The sequence below is a fragment of the Budorcas taxicolor genome, chromosome 4, assembly GCF_023091745.1.
Source record: "Budorcas taxicolor isolate Tak-1 chromosome 4, Takin1.1, whole genome shotgun sequence".
In the NCBI taxonomy this organism is placed as follows: domain Eukaryota; kingdom Metazoa; phylum Chordata; class Mammalia; order Artiodactyla; family Bovidae; genus Budorcas; species Budorcas taxicolor.
Genome location: NC_068913.1, coordinates 113,070,152 through 113,083,102, shown reverse-complemented (window position 1 = coordinate 113,083,102; position 12,951 = coordinate 113,070,152).

Here is a 12,951-nt window from a genome sequence, read left to right as displayed (position 1 = left end):
CTGGCACCTAAGGACTGATATGTAATCCCCTATGACATCATCCTGTTACCTCCCCATCAACCAATCAGAGAACTGTGCACTAGCTCGTCACATACCCTGGGATGCACACTGGCCCTCCTCCCCCACACTTTGCCATTAAAAAGTCAGGGGAATTCAGGGTTTGAGAGCTTGGGCCACCTATTCTTGTACTGACATCTTACAGTAAATGCCACACTTCCCTTCACCACAGCCCGGCGTCAACAGATTGGCTTTATGGCACACGGGTGAGCAACCCAAGCCTGGTTCCATAACAATGTCATTTAGCACGGTTGTTTCTTAAAAAGCAAACATCCAGAGAATGTATTTTGCAAGATGAAATCAGCTCCCTACACAGGAAAGCCTCTTCATGCTTGTTAATAACTTTTTAGATGAAGTGGATCTTTGCAGATATCAGATTTTTTTTTTTTTTGTAATCTCTAGGGGAAACATCATAGGAACTGTTACACTCCATCATCTGATCCCTGTCCTCACGTCAGATCCAGGTGAAGAAGCTACCTGCCAGGGCACTTGTGACTGCCCTCAGCCTGTGATGGGCTGTGAGAGGTTTGTGGCTCACAGCACGCTGATGGGAACAGCAGGGCTGTTGGCCTAGCCCAAATAACCACAGAAAAGAACAGATTTTAGACAGGCAGTTTTACAGTTTCCCAGCAGTTATTTTGCCAACTTTCAGCCAATTTCTCTAGCACTGAGCATCAAAGACAAACGATCATTCTTTCAAAACATTCTGAATATATAGGTCATTCCGTTTCTTTTCCTTATCTTTAATCTGATGGGTATTGATTTACCTCTCCACACTGACCCACTCAATTTACATTTAAATAAAGCTTTCTAATTAATTGCATACTAGAAAGCTATTTAGGAAGACAGAGCTGGTAAAAATGTGTTGTCTTTTTTCTTCATCTCTCCAAAGAGGGAGCTGACCAGCTTCTACAAAAAGGCTGTGAAGTGTTTTTCATTCTAGCCACAGTCAGGTTTGCTGTGTTCCTAAAACCCTCAAATGTAGCACACCTATTGCAAATATTTTGTTTTAGTGGTTTTTATTTTAAAATCCTGAATCACGTTTACTAGAGTAAAAAGGAAATCTCTTTTGGAGAGAGTGATTTGGTATTTTTCATTGATTTTACTTCTGTCCCGTTTGGCTGTATTTTCACTGCTATACCATCTGTCAATAAACCAACAGCTCCGGAGCGGGTTGCCATTTCCTTCTCCAGGGGATCTTCCCCACCCAGGGATCAAACCTGGGTCTTCCATATTGCAGACACACTCTTTACCAACTGAGCCATCAGGGAAGCTTCATAATGGAAAAGAATATAAAAAATAATGTATGTGTATGTGCATATATAACTGGGGCTTTCCTGGTGGCCTCAGCGGCAAAGAATCTGCCTGCAATGCAGGAGACACAGGTGTGATCCCTGGGTCAGGAAGACCCCCTAAAGGAGGGCACGGCAACCCACTCCAGTATCTTGCCTGGAAAATTCCATGGACAGAGGAGACTGGCAAGCTGCAGTCCGCAGGATCACAAAGAGTTGGATGTGGCTGAACTACCTGAGCACGCATGCATGCGTGTATAACTGAAATTACTTTACTCTGTAGCAGAAATTAACATAACATTGCAGATCAACTAACTATACTTCAAGTTAAAGTCTTTTAAAATATTTTATTAATTACTTTAAAAACTATTTAATTAAATATTTAATAAATTTTGAATATTCTAAGACAAATAATATTGGAATAAATAACCTTTTATTATTGCACTAATAGTAATATACTATATAATATACTAATGTGAGAATATTATAAGATAAATTCCTAGAAGTGGAATTTCTTGAATATTTTTAATTTTGATAGATACCACTAAATCACCCTCCACAAGGGTTTTACCAATTTACTTTTCCACCAGCAAGGTATGAGAAGGTCTGTTTTCAGACGGCCTTAGTAACCAAAGTGTGTTACCAAGCTCTTTGATTGATTATAGCCAAACTGATAAGTGAAAGTGATATTTCAGTGAAGCTTTCAGTCGCATTTGTATTTTATGAGTAAGGCTGCGTGTCTTTTATATGTTTTAAAGCCACGGCATTTTGCTTTTGGTAAACTGTCCTGTTCCTGTTACCAAGCTGAACTTGGATCTTTTCACCCGTGTGCCGTAAAGCCACTCTACTGACCTCAGGCTGTGGGGAAGGAAAGTGCCGCGTTTACTGCAGGTGCCAAGCACCGAGTGCGGAGCAGCTAGTGCTCAAAAAACCGGAACTCCCTGATGCGTTTCAGCAAAGCATTTATGAAGGCCAGGTGAGGGAGGGGTTTGTGATCAGCTCGTGCACAGTTCTGATTGGTTGATGGCGAGGTGACGGAGTGTGTCACAGGGATTAACATTATCAATCCTTAGGCACCAGTAAGCCTCAGGGCTATGTGCTCAGGGTCATCAAATAGTTAATTTCTTCTGTTTGGTGGTGACTTTAGCATCTGTAAAAACAACTCAGGAAATGTGCATCAGATACTGTCATCTGGGTACTTCCGAAAGGAGCTAGAGCAGAGGGTATGAAGGAGGGGTGTGTCCCAGCAAGGCCCCATAGGGTCCTGCTAGGATACGTTCCTATACTTTGCCAACTCTTTTATTGAGTTATTGATTAAAAAATTATTTTGTAGTAGCTCTATATATATTTACACGTTTAGCCCTTAGTCTGTGATATACTAGAAAATATTTTTCTTCACGTCTTGTTTGTGTTTTGATGTGGTTTATGTTTTATGTTAAAATGTTTTTTAAAGATGAATTTATAAATCTTTTGTTTTATGATGTCTGGATTTTGTGTCATAGAACATTTTCCGCTACACCAAAGTTATGAAAAAATGCTGCTAAGTTTTCAATTCTTTTTATTTTTCCCCTTTTATTCCTCCCTCCCTCCCTCCTCTCTCTTCCTTCTTCTCACTCCTTCTCTCTCTTTTCCTTCCTCCCTTCCTCCCCCACTTTTTTCTTCTTTTTCTCTCTCTACCAAACAGGGTTCCGGGAATGAAATAAGTCCAGAGTGGGTGTTTGGCCAAGCTGGGAACCAGAAATCACAGGAGTGGAGCTTGGAGATCATGACTAGAGAAATAATAGAAACCATGAAGTCTAATCACCAGTGGGAGGACAAAAATGGAAGAAGGAGCCGCAAAGTGAAGCAGCTGCAAAAGATGTAAGTAGAGTCAGGGGCAAGACAAAGGTCGAGGGGAGTGATTCAGAACCCAGTCTGTGAATGCTGTGTTAGTTCTGAACAGACAAAACCCTAGAGTATGTCGTAAGCATCCATGAGCGCTTCAGTGGGCTCTGCAGGGCTGGACAACCTGTTAACAGCAAGTCTAAAGAAGCTGGAGCGAGGCTGGGTGCACACAACTCAGAACGAGTGCCTTGAGTTATAGTCAGTCTTGTTTTCTTTAATGGACTATAGGTACGTCTGTTTCTTGACTCTGCCTTGGAATTATTTTGTCATTCTGATGATTCTTTCATGAATCAGCTACATAAAACTTAGTTCTTAGTGTGATGGGGCTATGGATAAGCCGTGTGATCATTATTTTGAATTTTGATTTAATCTCTTTCTGCTCTATTTCCAATGAACTATTTTTAAAGACAGCATGGGGCCAGGGGATGCAAGCCAGTTTTATGGGCTCCCTATCCTGTATACCCTGTAAAAAGAGAGAAAGAAAGTGAAGTCGCTCAGTCATGTCCGACTCTTTGCAACCCCATGGACTGTAGCTTACCAGGCTCCTCCGTCCATGGGATTTTCCAGGCAAGAATACTGGAGTGGGTTGCCATTTCCTTCTCCAGGAGATCTTCCTGACCCAGAGACTGAACCTGGGTCTCCTGCATTGTAGGCAGATGCTTTATCATCTGAGCCACCAGGGAAGTCGACCCACTAACCTTCTCACTGCTGTTGCCAGGGTGGCCTGGGACCTTCCTGCTAGATCCTCACCCCTCCCACCTTCACTGATTTTTTAAAAATTTACCTTTTCACATAACATAAAAGTTAACCAATTTTAAATGACCAACTCAGAAGCATTTAGTACATTGACAACCCCCACTTCTATTTAGTTCCAAAACATCTCCATCACCCACAAAAGGCAACTCACAGCCGTTAAACTGTTGCTACTCTGTTCTTCTCTCCTCCCCAGCCACCAATCTGCCTCAGTCTGTATGGATTTACTTCTGCATTTTCACATTCATGGATTCATACAGTATGAGACCTGCTGTGACTGGCTTCTTTCCCTTAGCACAGCGGGTTTGAGGCGCATCTGCATTGTAGCCTGCCAGTGCTTCCTTCCTTTTTATGGCCAAGTAATAGTCCCCTGTATGTATAGATCACATTTCATTTATCATTTACCTGTTGATGAGCATTGGGCTATTTTCACCTTTTGGCTATTGTGACTAGTGCTGCTGTGAATATGTGTGTACAAGTCTTTGAGTTCTTGCTTTCAGCTCTTTCAGTTGTATACCTTGGAGTGGAATTGCTGGGTCCTATGACTTGGACAGCAAGGGGATCCAACCAGTCTATCCTAAAGGAAATCAGTCCTCAATATTCATAGGAAGGACTGATGCTGAAGCTGAAACTCCAATACTTTGGCCACCTGATGCGAAGAACTCATTGGAAAAGACCCTGATGCTGGGGAAGACTGAAGGCAGGAGGAGAAGGGGATGACAGAGGATGAGATGGTTGGATGGCATCACCGACTCAATGGACATGAGTTTGAGTAAACTCTGGGAGTTGGTGATGGACAGGGAGCGCTGGCGTGCTGCAGTCCATGGGGTCACAAAGAGTCGGACACGCATGAGCAACTGAAATGACTGATGGCAATTCTATGAATTTACTGATTTAAAAACTTTTGTGAATGCTGCATTCATTTTATTTTTCATTGAAGAAGTGAGATCTCATCCTGTTAAGAATTCAAACAGAACCAAAGGGGATCCAGAAAAAGGAAGTCTCTTTCCCACTCTGATGGCAGCCTCTCTCCACAGGAATCATCTCTGGTTCCCAGAGGTTAAGAGTTCCCTGTATATCCGTCCATGTGTGTACAAATAGATCCACCGTTCCATTTTACATGAATGGGAGTGATGCAGTCTGTTCTCCTTTTGAGTACAGCTTCATCATGGGTGGTCTCCCAAATGGTGGGGGTGCTGGCTTGCTGGTGCTGAGTTAATCTCTTCTCCCATCCCTCTTTCCATCTGTTTCCTAGCCTGGGCTTGATGCTGCTTGCTCAGCTGGTCTGCCCAGCTCTGCCCAGCCCTCCTTTCTGCCCTCTGGGCATGTAGCAGCAGGCTTGGGGAGAGTAATCAGGCTGAGGAATGTCAGGACCTAAGAAGCACAATATTCATTAAAGTCACTGAACAGACTTCGCTCATTTGACCTACTTTGTAGTTGACAGGCTGATGGGTAAACGAGGGAGGTGGTGTATGGTTAGAAAAGCCACTTTTTCCTACAAGTCTGAAGGAGTTTACCCCAAATGACTCTCAGCTTGTTAACTGCAGGCAGGGGGCTTGCCTGGTGGTCCAGTGGTTAAGACTCTGTGCTTCCAATGCAGCGGGTACAAATTCAACTCCTGTTCAGTGAACTAAGATTCTACACGCTGCATGGTGCAGCCCTAAATCAACAGAAACAGCAAAACTCCTTGCGGGCAGGACTCTCTGTGTGATCACGTCTCCTGATGTAATAGGTGATCGGCACGCATCCGCCGTATGACTGAAACGAGTTTTCTTTTGAATACAAAACACCTCAAAAGTGCATATTTCATTTTACGATATAAAGGGCCACATAGTCCAATACTGATGAGAAATCATGGAACTGCTGAGGTGTAGAATACTGAGTGGCAGAGCCAAAGTTCACAGGTTAAATATCTGAACATCTTATTCACAACAGTGGCTGACGTTGTATATTACAATGTGGCAAAAACTGAGTGGGAGAAACCCATAGACCAAAGCGTCTTGTTCATCAACAGGTTCAAAGTGGAATTAACTTTCTCCCTCTGCAAAACTGGTTCTGTGTCTTTATTCTCCTCTTTGGTCAAGGCTATCAACATTCTTGGGCTTCCCTGGTGGCTCAGAGGTTAAAGCGTCTGCCTCCAATGTGGGAGACCTGGGTTCGATCCCTGGGTCGGGAAGATCCCCTGGAGAAGGAAATGGCAACCCACTCCAGTATTCTTGCCTGGAGAATCCCCTGGATGGAGGAGCCTGGTAGGCTACAGTCCATGGGGTCGCAAAGAGTCGGACATGACTGAGCAACTTCACCATCAACATTCTCATAACATCTTGGAGAGATCCCAGATTCTTCTGCTCTCACCTCCATGTCCAACTGGTCACAAAGCAACTCCTTGGACACGACTGAGCAACGTCACCATCAACATTCTCATAACATCTTGGAGAGATCCCAGATTCTTCTGCTCTCACCTCCATATCCAACTGGTCACAAAGCAACTCCTATTGAATATTCTCAGGGTCCTGGAATTTGTCAATTTTCCCCTCATTACTACCCCACTCCTGGTACATGATAATACAATTTATTTATTTATTTTTTGACTGTGAACAAATTTCTAGAAAATTCTTTTCCTGACTCTGGTTTTGCTTTCATCTAGTTTGGTCCATCCTAAAACTCTAATAAATCTAAACCCCTAACCTTAAAGGACCCCAAGGCTCTCATTATGGCAGGATGGCTACACAGCATGTTTTACTGAAGTTAGCTCAGACACACCAGGTATTGTGAGTAACACGCAAGTGAAATACAGAGTGGAACCCCTCAGGCCCCTTTATAACCGAGGAGGACTCCACGGAGCCTTCCTGGGACAGACCACTGCCTCCTTGCCCTTGGCCTGCCTCTTGTTTGTAGAAAAGTTGCATCTCTCAGGTCTCTTCTGAGTCACAAAAAGATGGCTCAAGAATTCATGATTGTGAACTAAAAGAAAGAAAATGGCTTCTGAACAAAGATCAAATCCTGGACACTCTTAGGAAAGAATGAATGAAAGAATAAACAGGGCTTCCCTGGTGATTAGAATCTGCCTTGCAATGCAAGAGACACTGGTTCAATCCCTGGTCCAGGAAGATTCTACAGGCCATGGAATAACAAAACCCCTACACCACAACTACGGAACCAGTGCTCCAGAGCCTGCAAGCCTCACCCATTGAGCCTAAGTGCTACAGCTACTGAAATGGTTTGCTAGAGTCTGTGCTCCACAACCAGAGAAGGCAGTGGCACCCACTCCAGTGCTCTTGCCTGGAAAATCCCATGGACAGAGCAGCCTGGTGGGCTGCAGTCCATGGGGTCGCTGAGAGTCGGGCATGACTGAGCGACTTCACTTTCATTTTTATGCATTGGAGAAGGAAATGGCAACCTACTCCAGTGTTCTTGCCTGGAGGATCCCAGGGACGGGGGAGCCTGGCGGGCTGCCGTCTGTGGGGTCGCACAGAGTCTGACACGACTGAAGTGACTTAGCAGCAGCAGCAGTGCTCCACAACAAGAGAAGCCACCACGATGAGAAGTCTGCACCTGACGATGAAGACTAGCCCCTGCTTGCTGTAACTAGAGAAAGCTTGCATGCAGCAATGAAGACCCACCACAGCCAAATACAAAATAAATAATCTTTTTTTTTTTTTGGCATTGATTGTTTTTATTTTAATTTTATTTTATTTTTTTACTTTATTTTACTTTACAGTACTGTATTGGTTTTGCCATACATTGACATGAATCCACCACGGGTGTATACAAGCTCCCAATCCTGAATCCCCCTCCCATCTCCCACTCCATATCATCTCTCTGGATCATCCCCATGCACCAGCCCCAAGCATCCTGTATCCTGTATCAAACATAGACTGGCACTTCGTTTCTTACATGATAGTATACATGTTTCAATGCCATTCTCCCAAATCTTCCCACCCTCTCCCTCTCCCTCTGAGTCCAAAAGTCCGTTCTATACATCTGTGTCTCTTTTGCTGTCTCGCATACAGGGTCATCATTACCATCTTTCTAAATTCCGTATATATGTGTCAGTATACTGTATTGGTATTTTTCTTTCTGGCTTACTTCACTCTGTATAATTGGCTCCAGTTTCATCCATCTCATTAGAACTGATTCAAATATATTCTTTTTAATGGCTGAGTAATACTCCATTGTGTATATGTACCACAGCTTTCTTATCCATTCATCTGCTGATGGACATCTAGGTTGTTTCCATGTCCTGGCTATTATAAACAGTGCTGCGATGAACATTGGGGTACATGTGTCTCTTTCAATTCTGGTTTCCTCGGTGTGTATGCCCAGCAGTGGGATTGCTGGGTCATAAGGCAGCTCTATTTGCAATTTTTTAAAGGAATCTCCACACTGTTTTCCATAGTGGCTGTACTAGATTGCATTCCCACCAACAGTGTAAGAGGGTTCCCTTTTCTCCACATCCTCTCCAGCATTTATTGCTTGTAGACTTTTGGATTGCAGCCATTCTGACTGGTGTGAAATGGTACCTCATTGTGGTCTTGATTTGCATTTCTCTGATAATGAGTGATGTTGAGCATCTTTTCATGTGTTTGTTAGCCATCCGTATGTCTTCTTTGGAGAAATGCCTATTTAGTTCTTTGGCCCATTTTTTGATTGGGTCGTTTATTTTTCTGGAATTGAGCTGCATAAGTTGCTTGTACATTTTTGAGATTAGTTGTTTGTCAGTTGCTTCATTTGCTATTGTTTTCTCCCATTCAGAAGGCTGTCTTTTCACCTTATTTATAGTTTCCTTTGTTGTGCAGAAGCTTTTAATTTTAATTAGATCCCATTTGTTTATTTTTGCTTTTATTTCCAGTATTCTGGGAGGTGGATCATAGAGGATCCTGCTGTGATTTATGTTGGAGAGTGTTTTGCCTATGTTCTCCTCTAGGAGTTTTATAGTTTCTGGTCTTATGTTTAGATCTTTAATCCATTTTGAGTTTATTTTTGTGTGTGGTGTTAGAAAGTGTTCTAGTTTCATTCTTTTACAAGTGGTTGACCAGTTTTCCCAGCACCACTTGTTAAAGAGATTGTCTTTACTCCATTGTATATTCTTGCCTCCTTTGTCGAAGATAAGGTGTCCATAGGTGTGTGGATTTATCTCTGGGCTTTCTATTTTGTTCCATTGATCTATATTTCTGTCTTTGTGCCAGTACCATACTGTCTTAATGACTGTGGCTTTGTAGTAGAGCCTGAAGTCAGGCAAGTTGATTCCTCCAGTTCCATTCTTCCTTCTCAAGATTGCTTTGGCTAGTCGAGGTTTTTTGTATTTCCATACAAATCTTGAAATTGTTTGTTCAAGTTCTGTGAAAAATACCGCTGGTAGCTTGATAGGGATTGCATTGAATCTGTAGATTACTTTGGGTAGTATACTCATTTTCACTATATTGATTCTTCCAATCCATGAACATGGTATATTTCTCCATCTATTAGTGTTCTCTTTGGTTAGTTTCATCAGTGTTTTATAGTTTTCGATATATAGGCCTTTAGTTTCTTAAAAAAAAGAATAAGCAGAGGGGATCACTGCTTTGGCTGTACTTTCCCTTACTACACCACTGGTATCAGCAGATTGGCTTTACTGTGTGTGGGTAAGTGAACCCAAGTTTGATTTTATAAACATAAAAAGATGAATTCATGATTGAAAGGATGTGAACATGTAGGACAAAGATAGCAGCTGGGCCAGGAGAACTAGTAAGAATTTAAAGTCAATCAGCCATATGGCAGTCACAGAATCTTTAGTTTGAACCTAAAGTACCTAAATAACAGTATCTGTTATCTAGCACATTTCCTTAGTTGTTTTACAGAAGCTAAAACCCCTACACCAAATGGAAAAGTTAATTATTTGATGATCACGAGCACATAGCCCCCAGATCTACTATAGTCTGGGGACTGATAATGTTAACCCCTGTTACCATCCTGTTACTCCACCGTTAAGCAATCAGAGAACTGTGCACAAGCCGATTATATACCCCGTGACTTCCCTCCCTCACCTTGCCTTTAAAATGCCTCCATGAAACCCACTGCAGAGTTCAGATTTTTTCGAGCAATAGCAATCCAAGACTCCTTGTCTGGCACCCACCTAAATACACTGCACTGTCCTTCACCACAATCTGGTGTGAGAAGATTGGCTTTACTGTGTGTAGGTGAGTGAACCCAAGTTTGATTCAGTAACACCATCACTTGGGACACACTTAGCAAATGGTGGTCAGGGAAATATCCCTGCCCTGATCCTTGGGACCTTCTCTCCCTTAATACCTGATCCCTCATCATTCTGTGACACTGTCATGAGTCCACACCAGTGTACACCTGCCACATTGATTCCTGTTGAATGGAATCAGGGCCATGATTAGACAATTCTTGCTTCTATGTTACTGTTCAAAGTCAGACTTCAGATTGTCAGGTTTTCACAAATTGTTAATTTCCCTAATTCCAGCTATTTCTCTTTTTTCTTGTAAGAGGATATTCTACAATCCACAAATATTTTGAGATGTGACTCTTCAATTCTGCAAAATTCTTACGAATACTAGGCAGGGATCTGGAGCTTACATACTTCAAGTCCACTTAGCAATGTGTGGGTTACAAGGACTTAGGTCATCTCAGACAGATTTAGCTTTTTCCCAGAACATAAACAACACAGTTTAAAAGAGCATCTCTACCAGCTCCCATCAGAATCAAAGAAAATCAGTTTCACTAACTTCATCTAAATGTTTATTAATATATTAAGCCTATTTGCTTAGAACTTTAGAATTTTCCATGAAAAGATTTCCTGGGATCTCAAAGATTTAGAGTGATGCAGGCCATAATTATTCTAGAGCAATCTCATTGCTTTATTACCACTATGAGTATTTTAAAATTTTAGGAAGGTTAAGGTAGGTGCTATGAATGCTCAGGTTGGTGGATTGTTTTTCTGAGTTGGGAATTCCCCAGAGATATGCTAGTTGGAAGCTCTAATTTGATGGAGGCATCTATATGTGTTGAGTGATTTCCCCAAGGCCCCAAGGCCCCTGGCTTTCTATAGTGTCCTCTTTCTACAGCACAAATGTAGCTCGGGAACAGCATCTGCATAAACAAATTTAGATATATAACTCTTCATTATTGAGTTCCTCTTTTGTTAAAGTTGCTATACATCCTTTTAATAACATTAGTTATAAATATAGTAGAGAAGAAGGGAAGGATTTTAATGAGGTGCCCTGGGAGGTTGGTAAAAGGTGTCTTCTTTTATCCTCATATAAAACATTACGGCAGAAAAGCTTGTGATCCAAATGAACCTAACTACAAAGTAAACAGACTCACAGACATAGAGAGACTTTTAGTTGCCTAGGGGGAGGGTGGTGGGGGAAGGACAGACTAGGAGTTTGGGCTTAGCAGCTTCAAACTGGTATATATAGAATGGATAAACAACAAGGTCCTATTGAATAGCAAACAGAACTCTATTCAGTATCCTGTCATAAACCACAATGGAAAGGAATATAAAAAAATAATATATATATCTTGTTGTTGCCGTTTAGTCACCAAGTCATGTTTGAATCTTTTGTGACCCCATGGACTGTTGTCTACCAGGCTCCTCTGTCCGTGAGATTTCCCAGTCAAGAATACTGGAGTGGGTTGCCATTTCCTTCTCCAGGGGATATTCCCAACTCAGGGATCAAACCTGTGTCTCTTGTGTTGGCAGGCAGACTCTTTACTGCTGAGCCAGCAAGGAAGCCGTATGTATGTGTATGTGTGTCTGAATCACTTTGCTGTATCGTAGAAAGTAACACAACATTGCAAATCAATTATATTTCAATAAAAAAAAATAAAGCTTGTGATCAGTTCTATTTCATACTGGATATTCAGAGAATAATGAAATATCAGGCATGCTAGAAAATGCAAGCCCTCCAAGTGAAATCTTTGGGAAGATTTCAGAGGATCCCTGAGGGTTTTCTTAAGCATGTAAGTTCTAAGACCCTACAGAATTTATGTTCAGGTATGAATTATTCACTTTCCTCCCAGGATTCTAAGAGACACTTAGAAGAGCTGGGTAATTGGCAAACAGATTACATTATATCCACAGACACATGCAATCATCACCACAGTCAACTTCAGAAACTTTTCATCTGCTTAAAAGAAGCCCCGTCCCCATCAGCAGTCTCTCCTGCTTCTCCTCCCCAGTTTCCCTAGACCACCACTAATCTACTTTCTATATCTACGCATTTGTCTATTCTGGACATTTCATATAAAGGAAATCACATGGTATGTGATCTTTTGGGACTGAATCCTTTTTTACTGAGCATAAAATTTTCAAGGTTCATTCCCTTACAGCACTGTTCATTCATTTACAGCATTCATTTAGTATCAGCACTCCATTCCTTTGTATGTTTGATAATAGTTCATCATATGGACATAACACATTTTAGCCATTCATTTATTGTTTGGTGGACATTTGTGTTGTTTCCACTTTTTTGACTATTAATAATGCTGCTATGAACATTCATGTGCAACATTTTGTGCAGACACATACTTTCATTTCTCTTGAATAGATACCAATAAGTGGAATTGCTGGGCCATATCACTTTCAACTTTCATGCATTGGAGAAGCAAATGGCAAGCCACTCCAGTGTTCTTACCTGGAGAATCCCAGGGACGGCGGAGCCTGGTGGGCTGCTGTCTATGGGGTCGCACAGAGTCAGACACGACTGAAGCGACTTAGCAGCAGCAGCAGCATGCTCACATTATGTCTAATGTTTTGAGGAAGTGGAAATGGCAACCCACTCCAGTGTTCTTGCCTGGAGAATCCCAGGGATGGCGGAGCCTGGTGGGCTGCTGTCTACAGGGTCGCACAGAGTTGGACACGACTGAAGTGACTTAGCAGCAGCAGCAGCAGCAGCAGCAAGGTAACTAGAGCCCCATTCTACATTCCCACCAGCAGTTCATGAGGGTTCCAGTTTCT